Source organism: Gymnoscopelus microlampas (genome assembly GCF_963454915.1).
Source record: "Gymnoscopelus microlampas genome assembly, chromosome: 9".
In the NCBI taxonomy this organism is placed as follows: domain Eukaryota; kingdom Metazoa; phylum Chordata; class Actinopteri; order Myctophiformes; family Myctophidae; genus Gymnoscopelus; species Gymnoscopelus microlampas.
The window spans coordinates 49,907,155-49,920,174 of NC_139946.1; positions in this window are offsets into that span (position 1 = coordinate 49,907,155).

The window sequence follows — 13,020 nt, forward strand, 5'->3', positions numbered from 1 at the left end:
GGCGGCAATGACCTTGGAGACATCTCAAGTGCCAAACTAGTCGCAGTGATGAAGGAGGACCTGCACCAGCTCCATCTGCAGCATCCACAGATGAAGATACTCTTCTCTGCCATCACCCAGAGATGCAGATGGAAGACTGGTGCCAATCCGGGGAAGATCAACAAGGGTCGCCGGTTTGTGAACAGTGTTATGGCTACATATGTTCATTGTTTAAGTGGCAGCTTTGTAGATCACCCTCACATAAAGTTTGACACTCCTGGGCTATTTCTTCGTGATGGAGTTCATTTCACCAATAGGGGAAATGATATATTTTTAAACAGTTTTGCTGAGTCCATTAAAGCCCAACTTCAGCAACAGTAAACAGTTCAAGTCTGATAGTTTTCTGCTGTTGAAGGTGAGTTTTAATGGATTTATTTGTAGCACTGAACATTGTTCACAGTGTCAGGCCGTGTGTGACGATGTGTTTTTGTTAATATACTGTAATTTGATATTTTTTTGTCAGCATTTGTGTCCATAACACTGTTCACTCTTCCCAGCTGCTCTTCCTTGTCCCCTACACCCATTCCTAATTCCCTGTATACCACCCCAGTCTTACCACCCCATGGTCTCTGGTCTCTAGACAAGGTCTCACCCTACAGCGGGTGGTGCAAGGGTCATTAGTGGAGGGTAGTGTCTCTCCCTCCAGGAAGTCCACTACCACTTCGCCTGACTTTTGCTTCCTCATGGACCCAATACCAGTGAACCAACCTTTTGTGGAATATGTGGTTGAACTTGTTAATAAATATTATTCTGATTCTACCAACAGCATCACTTATTTTGAGGTTTTAACCATAGCAAATGTACATTCAAATACTCTTTCAGGTCCCTTTGTTCCTGCCTTGCACTTAAGAGTAAAACCAGAAACTTTAAACATGAATATATTTTTATATTTTTTTCCTCCCAAGCTAAGTTAACTGTCACACACACAAGGACTCCTGAATAATGGCACCTGGACTTTTTAAACAAGACAAGCAATATGTAAAGATGATACTATAATCAATGATTAGATTGAAAGCAAAATACATTTATTAAAACAAAATATTGCCTTCATTTATAAAAAAAATAGAAAGATTCAGGAGGTCTGACAAAGATGAATTCGGGGTCAGCCACACAATGGACCCTCACTAACATAGCAGTATAAGAACCGGAGTAATAAATGAACCTGCAAAAACTAGATTACCAGACCTCCATCTTCAACAGACAAAATAAGTATATCCCTATGCACTCAGTGGCCTTTTGAAAACAGTAGGTACTACACCTGTTTATTAACCCATTAAAAGTGGGAAAGCATTAAGCCACATTTTATACTTTGTGCTATTCAAAAATAGCAACTACAGCGTCACTTTGTGCCATGCGATCAATCGATCGATTGGCACAAAGTGACGCTGTAGATGCTACTTTAGAACAGCACAAAGTATAAAATCTGGTTAGATGAATCGATCATCTGAAATCTGGTTAGATTCATCTAAGCAGACTAGATTGAAAATCTGGTTAGATGAATCGATCATCTGAAATCTGGTTAGATTCATCTAAGCAGACTAGATTGAAAATCTGGTTAGATGAATCGATCGATCGACAGATAGATGGCTTCTGGGGGTCTATGGAACAAAATATTTTGAGATGGTGGTCCAACAGCAAAATACATATCATTTTGGGTGTCTTTGACATGGAACAATTTCAGTACCAATGACATAGCAACATCAGTTGTTCGGAAAACAGAGAATTTAGAAGACATTTGTACGTACAATCAGCCTCAGGTCTTACTGGGTTAATGCAAACATCCTTAACACAGTGATGTGGCTGCAACACAGCCTACTCGTCGCTGTCTGGCAGAAACCTTGTATAGCTTGTAGATCTGTTTATTTACTGTTGAAACTAAGAGAAACTGAATGTTGTTTGGTGTGTATGTGGGTTTTAGATGACGAATTAATGAAAATGATTTAAAAGCTCTTGTGACTAAAAAACAACTACAATGGATCAGTTGGACAGGGTTTCTACCCGACAGCAACGATATACATAATTGTATGCAGAACGGGCCAAGACGTTCAGTTACAGTTCAACCAACACCTGAATAACCAAGTGACATAATCTGAAACTGTACCCTTACAGATCAATTCTTTATCAAATTGTACACTATAAAAGTTAAATTTACACTATGGATTTCAGCAGGCGGTCTGTGGCCTAATGCATGTCAAATTTGGGGGTTCATGAAAGTAAAATGTTTGAGAATCACTTATGTACAATGTGTAAGTCTGACAATATATCGTAAACTACCTTAACTAACCTACAGTCACCTTCATGTTATGAAGACCACGTTGAGTATCTTAAAGGCTAAAAGGAAGGCTACAATAAATTCAAATTGTGGTGTGCATTAAGGTAAAAACAAAAAAAAATTCACGACGTTGAACAAATTTGGGTGTTTACCTAATGGCCGTGTCTATTTCAACGGTACACAACAGCAGTGACGTCATTAACAGCCACCAATAAATCATTGTAAATGTGGGTGATGAGTTCTGGATGACAGTCTTCTACATATTGCAGAGTAATGATGAGTGATGTAAGAAACAGCCTTTGTCCCAAGATGAAGAGATGATTGACGTCCAGTCTCCGCTTGCTTCTCCCTTCAATATGGCACCCGACAATCATTGGAACACCTGTGAGAAAGAGAGAAAAGGAGAAAGAGAAAGGTGAAAGAGAGAGAAAGCTAGAAAGAGAGAATAGAAGGAATAGAATGAATAGAAAAAGACAAGGTTTAGTGAACGTACTCCTAGTCTGAGATAATAATATAATAATAGATAATAATAATAACGAGATAATAGAGATTACTGTATGTGTGCATGACTTATCTTAAAAACCTCTTCTGCGCTGATGGAAGGTTCTCACGATGATTCTCAAGTGCAAGAAGCACTAACATCTTATTTGAAAAAATACAACAGAGTATGAGCATTAACAGCTATGTTTAATTTAACAATAGCTTTTTGTGAAGATTTCACACAGGAATGGAATGAGCAAATAGTACAGATGACTAACCCTGCAACGACGAGACTGGGTGGTGGGATGTAGTCTCAGTACTTCCTGGCGGCCGTTGAGCACAAGTGTGGTTGATGTCATCGCAAGTCCTTACTGCACTCCTGTGAATTACTAGAGAGAGATGTAGAGGAAGGGGATAGAGAGCGAAAAGAGAGAAAGACTAGACAGACTGGTTAAAAAAAATATCTACAACAGGTATAGTGACAATTGCAAACTGATTGTCTGGGAGGCTGAAATGAAGCTGCTTGAATCTACCCCTAAGAGCACACATACACGCATATCAATTTAGGAGGGTGCAAATGTGCAAAAGACAACACAACAGGACATGCGACATTTATATACAAATAGAAATTAACATACGTGACGAAAATGTGGCACATCGCCAAAAGACACACAACAGAACATGCGACATGTATATACAAATATAAATGAACGTGACAAAAATAATGTTGACACAGTACATTATTGTACACTTGCACCACATTGCACTTTCATTAATCACCATCAAAATGTACTAATTGACGAGAGTCGGTTGTGGGATGTCAAATGTGTTTGCGGTCATCTCAAGTGCCTCGTGTTGATTCCTAAATAGAGAGATGTGGAGGGAGAGAAGAGCGAAAGGAGAGAGACTAGACAGACAGACAGGAGAGTCTAGAAGAAAACAGGTGCATCTCTACTACAGGTGTATTATGTATTGGTAATTGCATGTCTCTGGCAGACAAAGGGGTAGATTAAAGCAGCTTCACTTAAAAAGAACCCAAAACACCACACATACACACATATAAATGAAATAAACTAGAAAATATGAAGAGCAAACACAAGTCGAGTAATACATAAAATGGAATATTAAATGCATCATGTAATGAAACAAATAAAACACAACAACACAAACACACCACTACACAAATGCATAAAAAATAACACTTGGCAATATTAAAACTGCAGTTTGAGGAAAAATAAACTTTTATTGCATTTTTCTAACTGTATACAGACATTTCATTTGGTCCATATACAAATATGAGCTACATGGGAACTATGTACAATACATTCATAACGTTTCACATATGGAGGTGGCATTACTTCAAATGCTACATATAGTTCACTACCTACTTGTGTCTCTTTGTTGCAGACTCCAAGAAATATTGAACTATTTTGTTGAGGGAAAGTAAATAATCAAATACTGAGGCATGCAGTGAAGGGTCAACATTTAGCAAGATTGGCCTCAATAAACAAATTCAACAGCTGAGAGTAGAATGAATGGGAACGTCAGATGGGCGTGCAATGTTTGGCTTTCATGTTGAAATAATTAATACTCATGCCACTTTTTTGCTGGCTCTAAGAAATATTTCAACATAGGAAACCATGAAACCAGGGTTTGATTTTAGTCAAAAAACAGATTCAACAGCTGAGTGTACAATGAATGGGAACTTCAGATGGGTGGGCAACGTTTGGCTTTCATGTTGAAATAATCAATACTCAGGCCACTTTTTTGCTGGCTCTAAGAAATATTTCTACATAGGAAACCAGGGTTTGATTTGTGTGTCCATGAATATTGTGATTTCTGGCCATTCTTAAATGAGAGTGCAAATGTACAAAGGACACACAACAGGACATGCAACATATATATACAAATATAAATCAACATACGTGACAAAAATGTGGCACTTGACATGCTCACAAAAGACACACAACAGAACATGCGACATATATATACAAATATAAATTAACATACGTGACAAAAATGTGGCACTTCACATGGTCACAAAAGACAAACAACAGAACATGCAACATGTATATACAAATAGAAAATTAACGTGACAAAATTAATGTTGACACAGTACATGAAATTGTACAGCACATTGCACTCTCATTAATCACCATAAAAATGAACTAATTTGGTGAGTCGCTTGCGTACAAGCTTGCCTTCTTTAATTTGTTCTGTCTTCCTTCTTGCCAAATGATTCAACCTGACTTTGCAGAACAAGGCAGATGCCATCTTGACCAGAACGTGTACATGGTTTGCTTCTACACACATATCAAACATGTGGCCGTCTAATTCCGGGAAAAGGTTTTTCCCCAAACTATCTTCAAGGACTTCGCTCACAATTGATGCAGTTGTTCCCCGTCCTTGTGGAACCTTCCCCCCATTAAGATTCAGCATTCTCTGAAAGTACTTCTCGGTGGCCTGGCTAACTGCTAAAATGCCGTCAGATGGATTTTGTAGGCCACCTCTGCTCTTTAATTTAATAAAAGAAGGTGTGGGGTCAAATTCCTTCGTCAGCGCCTGTGAACAAGGCATACAGGTGATCTTCTCCTTAATCTTTTTTACGATGAAGCCTGCGATGTACATGATGGCGTCCTGCTTGAATGCTGAGAGGTTCATCTCATCGGGGAGGTTAGGAATGTCGTCTTCTTCGGGGAAAACCACTTCCACAGGCTCCACATCTATTCGGCGTGCAATGTTGACGCTTGCTGGTGCTGAATCCAGGATGTCCGTGTTGTCAAGAAGAAGACAGTTGCCTGTGCCCGTCTTCACCTGGTGCCTTACAAGAAGTCGCTTGTAGGCCGCACGGAACTGTCTTGCATTGGGGTTGTTGTTAAAACCCCCACGTGCTCTGATAGCAGAGAAGAACAGCTCCAGATGATCCTGACTCAACTTGTATGTCAGAAGGTATCTGCTTGGTGCACTTGGTCTCTCCACAAGGTCTTCATAAATGTTGACGACACTTCTACAACATGCGATGAAGCCCAAAATGGGAGTCTTCCGCGGAGTGGTATGCATGTAGACCCAATTATTTTTCTTGTCCTTAATCTTGAGCCCACGGAGACATGACTCTGCTTTCTGTAGAATATCCCTGGCACGATGAATTGTTGACGGCTTCATAGGTGCTTTAGTTCCTTTACCAATTGGATTGCGGCTATTAAGGACGTCAAAAGCTGCATCAATTATTTTTATAAACTCTACTGTAGCCGTGCATCCACTGAACTGGGGATATTTGAGGTTTTTGTCACAGTAGTCTAGGGCATGTGCTACACTATTGCTGAACAGCTGTGCTGCTAGGTTGACCTTCATCTTTTGTTGTCGCCACTGGATGTGTGCCAATCTCAGATTGTTTCCAAGGCGCAGACCTTCCTTCTCTTGAAGTGTGTTTAACTGTTTAATGTACTCCCATTTGATCTGCTGCCCATCTTCTGTTTCCATCACTTCAGCTGTAGAAAATGCATTTCGCAGTAATTTTAACATGTGACATGGATCCAACAGGACATGTACCTTTTTGGGGGTAGCAGGGGGACCTTCATCTTCATGTGGGAGAGCAGGGGAGCCTTCAGCTGCATCATCATTATTTATTTCCACTGGAAAATCAAAGTGAGGTGTCATGTTTGTGATGTTAATTTTGGCACCAAGATGTTGGATCATGGAAAAGTTTGACGACGGTCCATCACATGTCAGTGACACAACCTGAACACCGATTTTGTGAAGGCGAATAAGGCTCTCTCTGACAATGTTGGCCCGATCTTGTCCAGTCATGCTGCTGATGAGGAAGTATGCAATGGGGATTTTCCATGACTCGTTGACCGATACAACCATGAGGACCAGTGCTTGCGTGGCTACTGTGTTGTCTATTTCACCGTTACCAAGGTCGACATAGCCATGAATTTGATCTCCACCAAACTCAATTTGCTTGTGAATGTACATTTCATCCATCATCAGTGAGCAGATTGTATCCTTACCCTCTTCCCTTTTCTTAGCTACATGACTTTTCAGAGCTGTGAAGGATGCACAGGTAAATCCTGGATCTGCCTTGACACTACTGTACCAATCGCGAATTGTTTGAGGGTGTGGCAATGCTTTTAGGAACTCCTTTCTCACGAAATCATATGCCTTCGCAGAGTAAAAGTGTAATGTAGTCGCAAACTGTTTTAGTTCCTCAGAAAATGCTGCTGACTTCTTCTGTTGCATTCTAAATACAATTTGTTTAGGAACATCACTTAGAGAATCCAGCAGAGACGCACATTCATTTGAGATCAGCAACCTTTTCTGAAGAGTCTTTGTTATTGTTTTCAAGGACTTTACTTTAGATTTCAATCTCCTTGTCTGCTGATTCTTCAACCTAAGCTTTTTGCGAAGCATAACAAGCGTATCCCTTAGTTTACCCTGATTACGTTTTAGTGTTCTAGGAGACTCCAAAATAGGGCAGCTACGATCAGTCACCACAGAGGTGTGCGGTTGTGGTGACTTTGTAATATCTTTGCAATACCTATGATCATGCTCAATTGTTTGTTGATCAACTCTACACTCAGTTTGATTAGCAATTACAACCTCATCAACAATCATACTAATGTCCTCATGATACACGCTGTCAACAACCATGGTCTCATCAGTGTGTTGCATCACAATGGCATTGTTAGGATCAAAACCACTATCTCCATTGTCGGTAACAGCTTCAATATCAACGCACAGAGGTGCAACAGGTCCTGATGCCTCATGAAACTGAGGCAGGGTACTGGTAGACGGAATGTCACTTACCTCTGCCTCATGAAACTGAGGCAGGGTACTGGTAGACGGAATGTCACTTACCTCAACAGCCATACTTACTGCCCTAGTCTGCCTGGTTCTTTCAACGTGCTTCTTCCACATCAAACGTGTTGGGAAATTGAAGATGGTAGGCACAGCATCGTGCTTCAGTTTCCTGGCCTTAGTGCCCTAAATAGAAAATACAGAAAAAGAGGAGGTATATTGTGATACAGACTTCTTAAGAGTGTGTATCCTATACTCAATTTTTTTTACTTTAAAACAAAAATAAATGGCATACAGCCACTTTCCTCACCAGCTATAGATACAAAATGTACTGTGTAATTAGCTGATATACAATTATCTGTATATAATAATCCTTATTTCAGACAGAAGGTAACATACGATGACATACAACATGGGGAAAAGATAAAAAAGAAATGCCTAAGGATCAGATGACTCCACAACCACTTAGAAGTCCTACAGTGTGTACCTGCCCTAATAGTAACAACATAGGGTTTCTTAGTTCCACTATGATGCTGTCGTTAGACACTTACGGGCGCTGCATAAAAGTGTACATCATTTTCCTTAACAGTGCCTCACAAGTGGGCACATCAACAGAAGTAAACAACAGACTGGCACTATGCCACCTAGGAACACAAAGTAGTAACCTCATGGCATCGTTGTATGCCACTCTAAGCCTAACATGTCTCTAGTTTATATTTTGGTATGATACATCTTCCAATTCAGTAGCTTAATGACAGTACTCACTCTAAACAAGCCATAAGAAACCGTGATGTGTGTGAATCATTTATATGACTTCTAGACAATACTTTTTGGAATCCTATGTTCTTATAAACAGTTGACCCTAAGGTAATTATACCAGTAGAGGTAGCTGAGGAACGTTTGGTATTGTGCATATTTAATAAGATAATTGGCATAATTGAACACATTTGTGAAAATAATCACATGATAAATACAATTACAGTTAGATATTGCAAAAAGTGTAAAACATATGTGAGAAAAAACAGTGGAGATATGTCTGTGACCTACTGGCAATGTGCACAAGCATCAGCGGAACGGTTTGCGAGATTAGCTCGGACAAACTGCTACAAGCTGTAGTTGTAATAGCTGTGAGAGAATTATGTCAACACTCATAAAGATTGTGCACTTAGTGACAGGTTTTAGATTTTTGACATGGTGTTAGGTGTGGGTGTAAGATTTTCAAAAGCCCTGCATTCAACTTGGGCTGGCCCACTATTGGCCGGTATGCAGAAACTCCAATATTAGATGGCTCAGTATATGGTTGAACACCCCATAAATTCATACAAATTATGAATTATGTTACTATTGGGCATGCTAAATAAGCATACAAAAAAAATCTAGGAAAATGTAGCTTCCAGAAAGGCAGAAAGTCTCATTGATGGCTGCCAGGAGATTAAAATGGCTATGTTTCAATTACTATTCAATCTAAAAATGGGGAAGCATAATAAGCAAGCATAAATCTATTGCTTACTTACGAAATTACTTGAATAACCCCAATGGGGTTGTCCAGTAATCCAGTAAGCCATAGCCCATTATAGGCACTTGTTGTGTTATTAACAGGTGCTATTATACAGTCAACATCGTCATACTCTGACTCCTCTGGAAGATTTTTCTATGTGGAATTGAGACATTCCTCAAGTTGACACAGTCCACAGACAGTAGTACATGGTTGTCCATATCTTCTACCAGAGTGTCTTGAAGGCAGTGGAGAGATTACAATGTATGAACTCCAAAAATGAATGCTTCTGAAGCAGCATGCATTATTGACATACAGTAAGACAGAATGATCATCCTGCAGTTTGCACCCCTAGTTCATGGCACCCACACCCTCTTTTTCCCCATCAAAACCATGTATATAGACCAGTGTCTTCTACGACAGTGAAGTTTGGTGGCAGATTTAAGGTAACCTCCTTGCTGAAGGTGTTGTGAGGGAATCTGTGCACTTTCCACCAAACAGGACAGCCATTACTTGACACCTAATGTCATCAATCAACTCTGATCGGACCAGTGAATGCATTGGCCAAGGGGAAAGGGGAAGAAATTCGGATTTCAGCTTCAACCAGCCGATGGCTGCCGGGACTGCATGGCTCTGGGGAGCAGTTAGGTGTGACGTGTCTTGCTCATGGACACCTCGACACATAGCTGTGGCCAGGAATCAAACCTGGGACTTTAATTTTCCCATGCGGCCTCTCTACCCATTCAGCTATGACCACCCACTAGACCGAAGGAAGGTCAACTTTTACAAGCTTATGTTAAGCAAAGCAGTCTTTTTGCAAACACCAAAAATCGGAGAAGTCGTGTCACAACCAGTCACAGCATGGATGAATACATATGTTTTACACTTTTTGAAATATCTAACTGTAATTGTATACATCATGTAATTTCCACAATTGTGTTCAAATATGCAAATTATCCAATAAAATATGCACAATACCAGAATTTCCTCAGCAGAAATGGATTCTACTGCTATAATTACCTCAGGGTCAACTGTTTATAAGACCATTGGTTTCCAAAAAGTATTGTCTAGAAGCCATATAAATGATTCACACACATCACGGTTTCATATGGCTTGTTTAGAGTGATTACTGTCATTAAGCTACTGAATTGGAAGATGTATCATACCAAAATATAAACTAGAGACATGTAGGAATGCAAAAATACCAAAAATGTACGGCCACCGTAGGTGGTACCAAAATCTGGGTTGGCCCCTGGACTATTTGCATGCTTTTCACTCCATAGATGGCTGTATACAGGGGGGTGACATATCCTCTGAACAGTGCACATTTTACATTTGCAGAACACGTAGAAAATGTCCTTAAAAGCATTTTGGCCTGAGCATATATTTTGCGACACTGTAGTTGGATGTCACTGCCATCCCTGAGATACAGGGATGGCAGTTTTAATTCCATAGACACACCCAGAGCAGCATCTGAGTGAGAGATAGAACACTGGAAAAGTGGATTTCCTGTCCTCTGTACATCTGACAATCATGATGCTACTTTTTGGGGAATTTTATGTAATGTCAGTTCTTTGCCATGCTGTGAGCATATCCTCAATAACTGTCTTAAAAACAAACTGATTATCAGTAGTTAAAACAGAATGCACTTTTGATGATCACTCTGATGAATTCAAGGACATTTTTTTACCTTCACATCTGGGAGGAACTGATCCTTCTCAAAGTGAGCACTGCACAGGCGTGAGGTCTTGCTAGGCATCCAACGGTCTCTCCTCATCTTCACCAACCATACCCTCCGCCTCTCTGGATCAACATTCGCTCGAGGAAATCTGTTAGACAGACAGACAGACAGACACACACATTAGCTGTTGTGCAAATGGAATGATGTGAATATTAAAAGTTAATACCGACAAAGCATCACACATTTTGAATCTGCAAGTAAAATTGTTCATTTATAAAAGGGACAATGTACATTAAATAATATGAGCACTTTGGGCCATTATTAAAATGTGTCACATTAAGCCACAATTAGACACACTCGCCACGGGTGCAATGTACACATAACCTCCTACAACACCATGTAATTTTTCTAAAAAGGGACGCAAAAGTGATCATTCATACTGGGTGGATGACTTTATTCCATAGACTGTATATTCACGGTGAAAATCGTAATAGCATCGAATATTAAATATGTTTCTTCTTTATAGCTTCGTTACATGTGCATTCTGTGTGGATGTAGGTTACTTCTACAAACAGCATTTTGAGAATTGATAGCACGAAATAAATGCACTCGTTCATGTTTACATAAACCACAATAGACCAGGGTTTCTCAACCACTTAGACCCTATACGTATTGCTGGCACTGTACTTCGTGCGTTCTTTTTCAATCTACAACAAAAAATAGCAGATCTACAAGCTTGCAAGCTTGTAGATCTGCTATTTTTGGCAAAATTTCACCCTAGAATAGGGATATTGGGGTTCACGTGATTAAAAGTCAAGTATATAGTTATTTACTGTATCTGTCATCATAATGGAAACAGATATTCTCTCAAGTTTTCCTCCTTACATATTGTATTATAGGGGAAAATATTTACATATTTACGTATCGTAATATGACATAAATGTAAGGTTCTACAAAGTAACAATGTAATTCAGGGGTGCCGTGGATGAAAACATTATGCACATGTGCCCTGAGACAAAAATGTTCGAGAAGCCTGGCCTGCAAGACGATACAAGCAAGTCATCATGATGACCGATGAATGACCCCGGCCGTCTTGATAATATCCGTGGACAAACTGATTGACAAGCTAGCGACACGATGTTCAATTTGTCTTACAAACTTTTCAAGGCAAGCGACACTGATTTGTAAAGTATATACCATACATTAAAGGTCCTTTCCTTTCACACGGCAAACGGCGATGATGCTCGACGCGAAGCCAGATTTCAGACTGGCTGCTACAACACGATGCATAGTGCATACGTTTGTGCATGCATATTTGTATCATATTCCAAAAAATGGCAATCAACAAACAAGCTATCACCAAAACAAATGAAATATAAATCTACTTACCGGAAAAATGAATAACCTTGACCCGATCGATGAGTGCATCCAACAGCGTCACACGTCATTTTCGCCCTCCAAAATCACCGTAAAATGAACGTGATAGATAGAATACACAAGCTGTGAAAGGGTTAAAGTTACTGATAAGTCAAAATATGCTAAACATAAGATGAAATTCTTAAACAAAGTTCACTTTCATCGGAGTTTCATCTGAATTACACGCACCTGCAAACTCAGCACCGGACTGGAGAGGGGTTTTCCGGACTGACTGAATGACACGCCCACCTTCTGTGTAGTTGTCAATCAAAATCATCACGATGAAGCCACGCCTCTCCAACAGCACACTACTTTATCATCAATTTTAGAATAAATGGGACCATAATTTACCAAAACGCATATTATGATGATTGAAAGTAGACTTTAAACTAGAGACTGGAAGCATATAGTATTTATGAAAGTTTTTATTAAGGTAAGAGAATCGAGTCTGAAAGTTGGTCAAAAACCCATCCGCTTGCGTTAAAATAAATTCTTTCTGACACCAGCAGGTCGGCACGGGTGAAACAGCGCCTCTCGCTGGACATTTACTAAGCATCCGGGTTGGCCTCATAGTAAATAGACCAGACTTGCCCCTTGGGTAAAACCTGCTCTGCAGACAAAACAAAACCTTAGCAGTGTATCAACTTAATCGTCTTTAAATGACCAGAACATTGACAAATCACAGGCCGATACTGACATATTCCCCCAGTGGGTGGTAAGAATGTGGCTTGATATCCTGTGCGTTTGTGCGTGCGTGCGTGCGTGCGTGCGTGCGTGTGTGTGTGTGTGACATATATGCAGTACAGGAAAAACACTGTCACAGGGTTGGTCACAGAGATG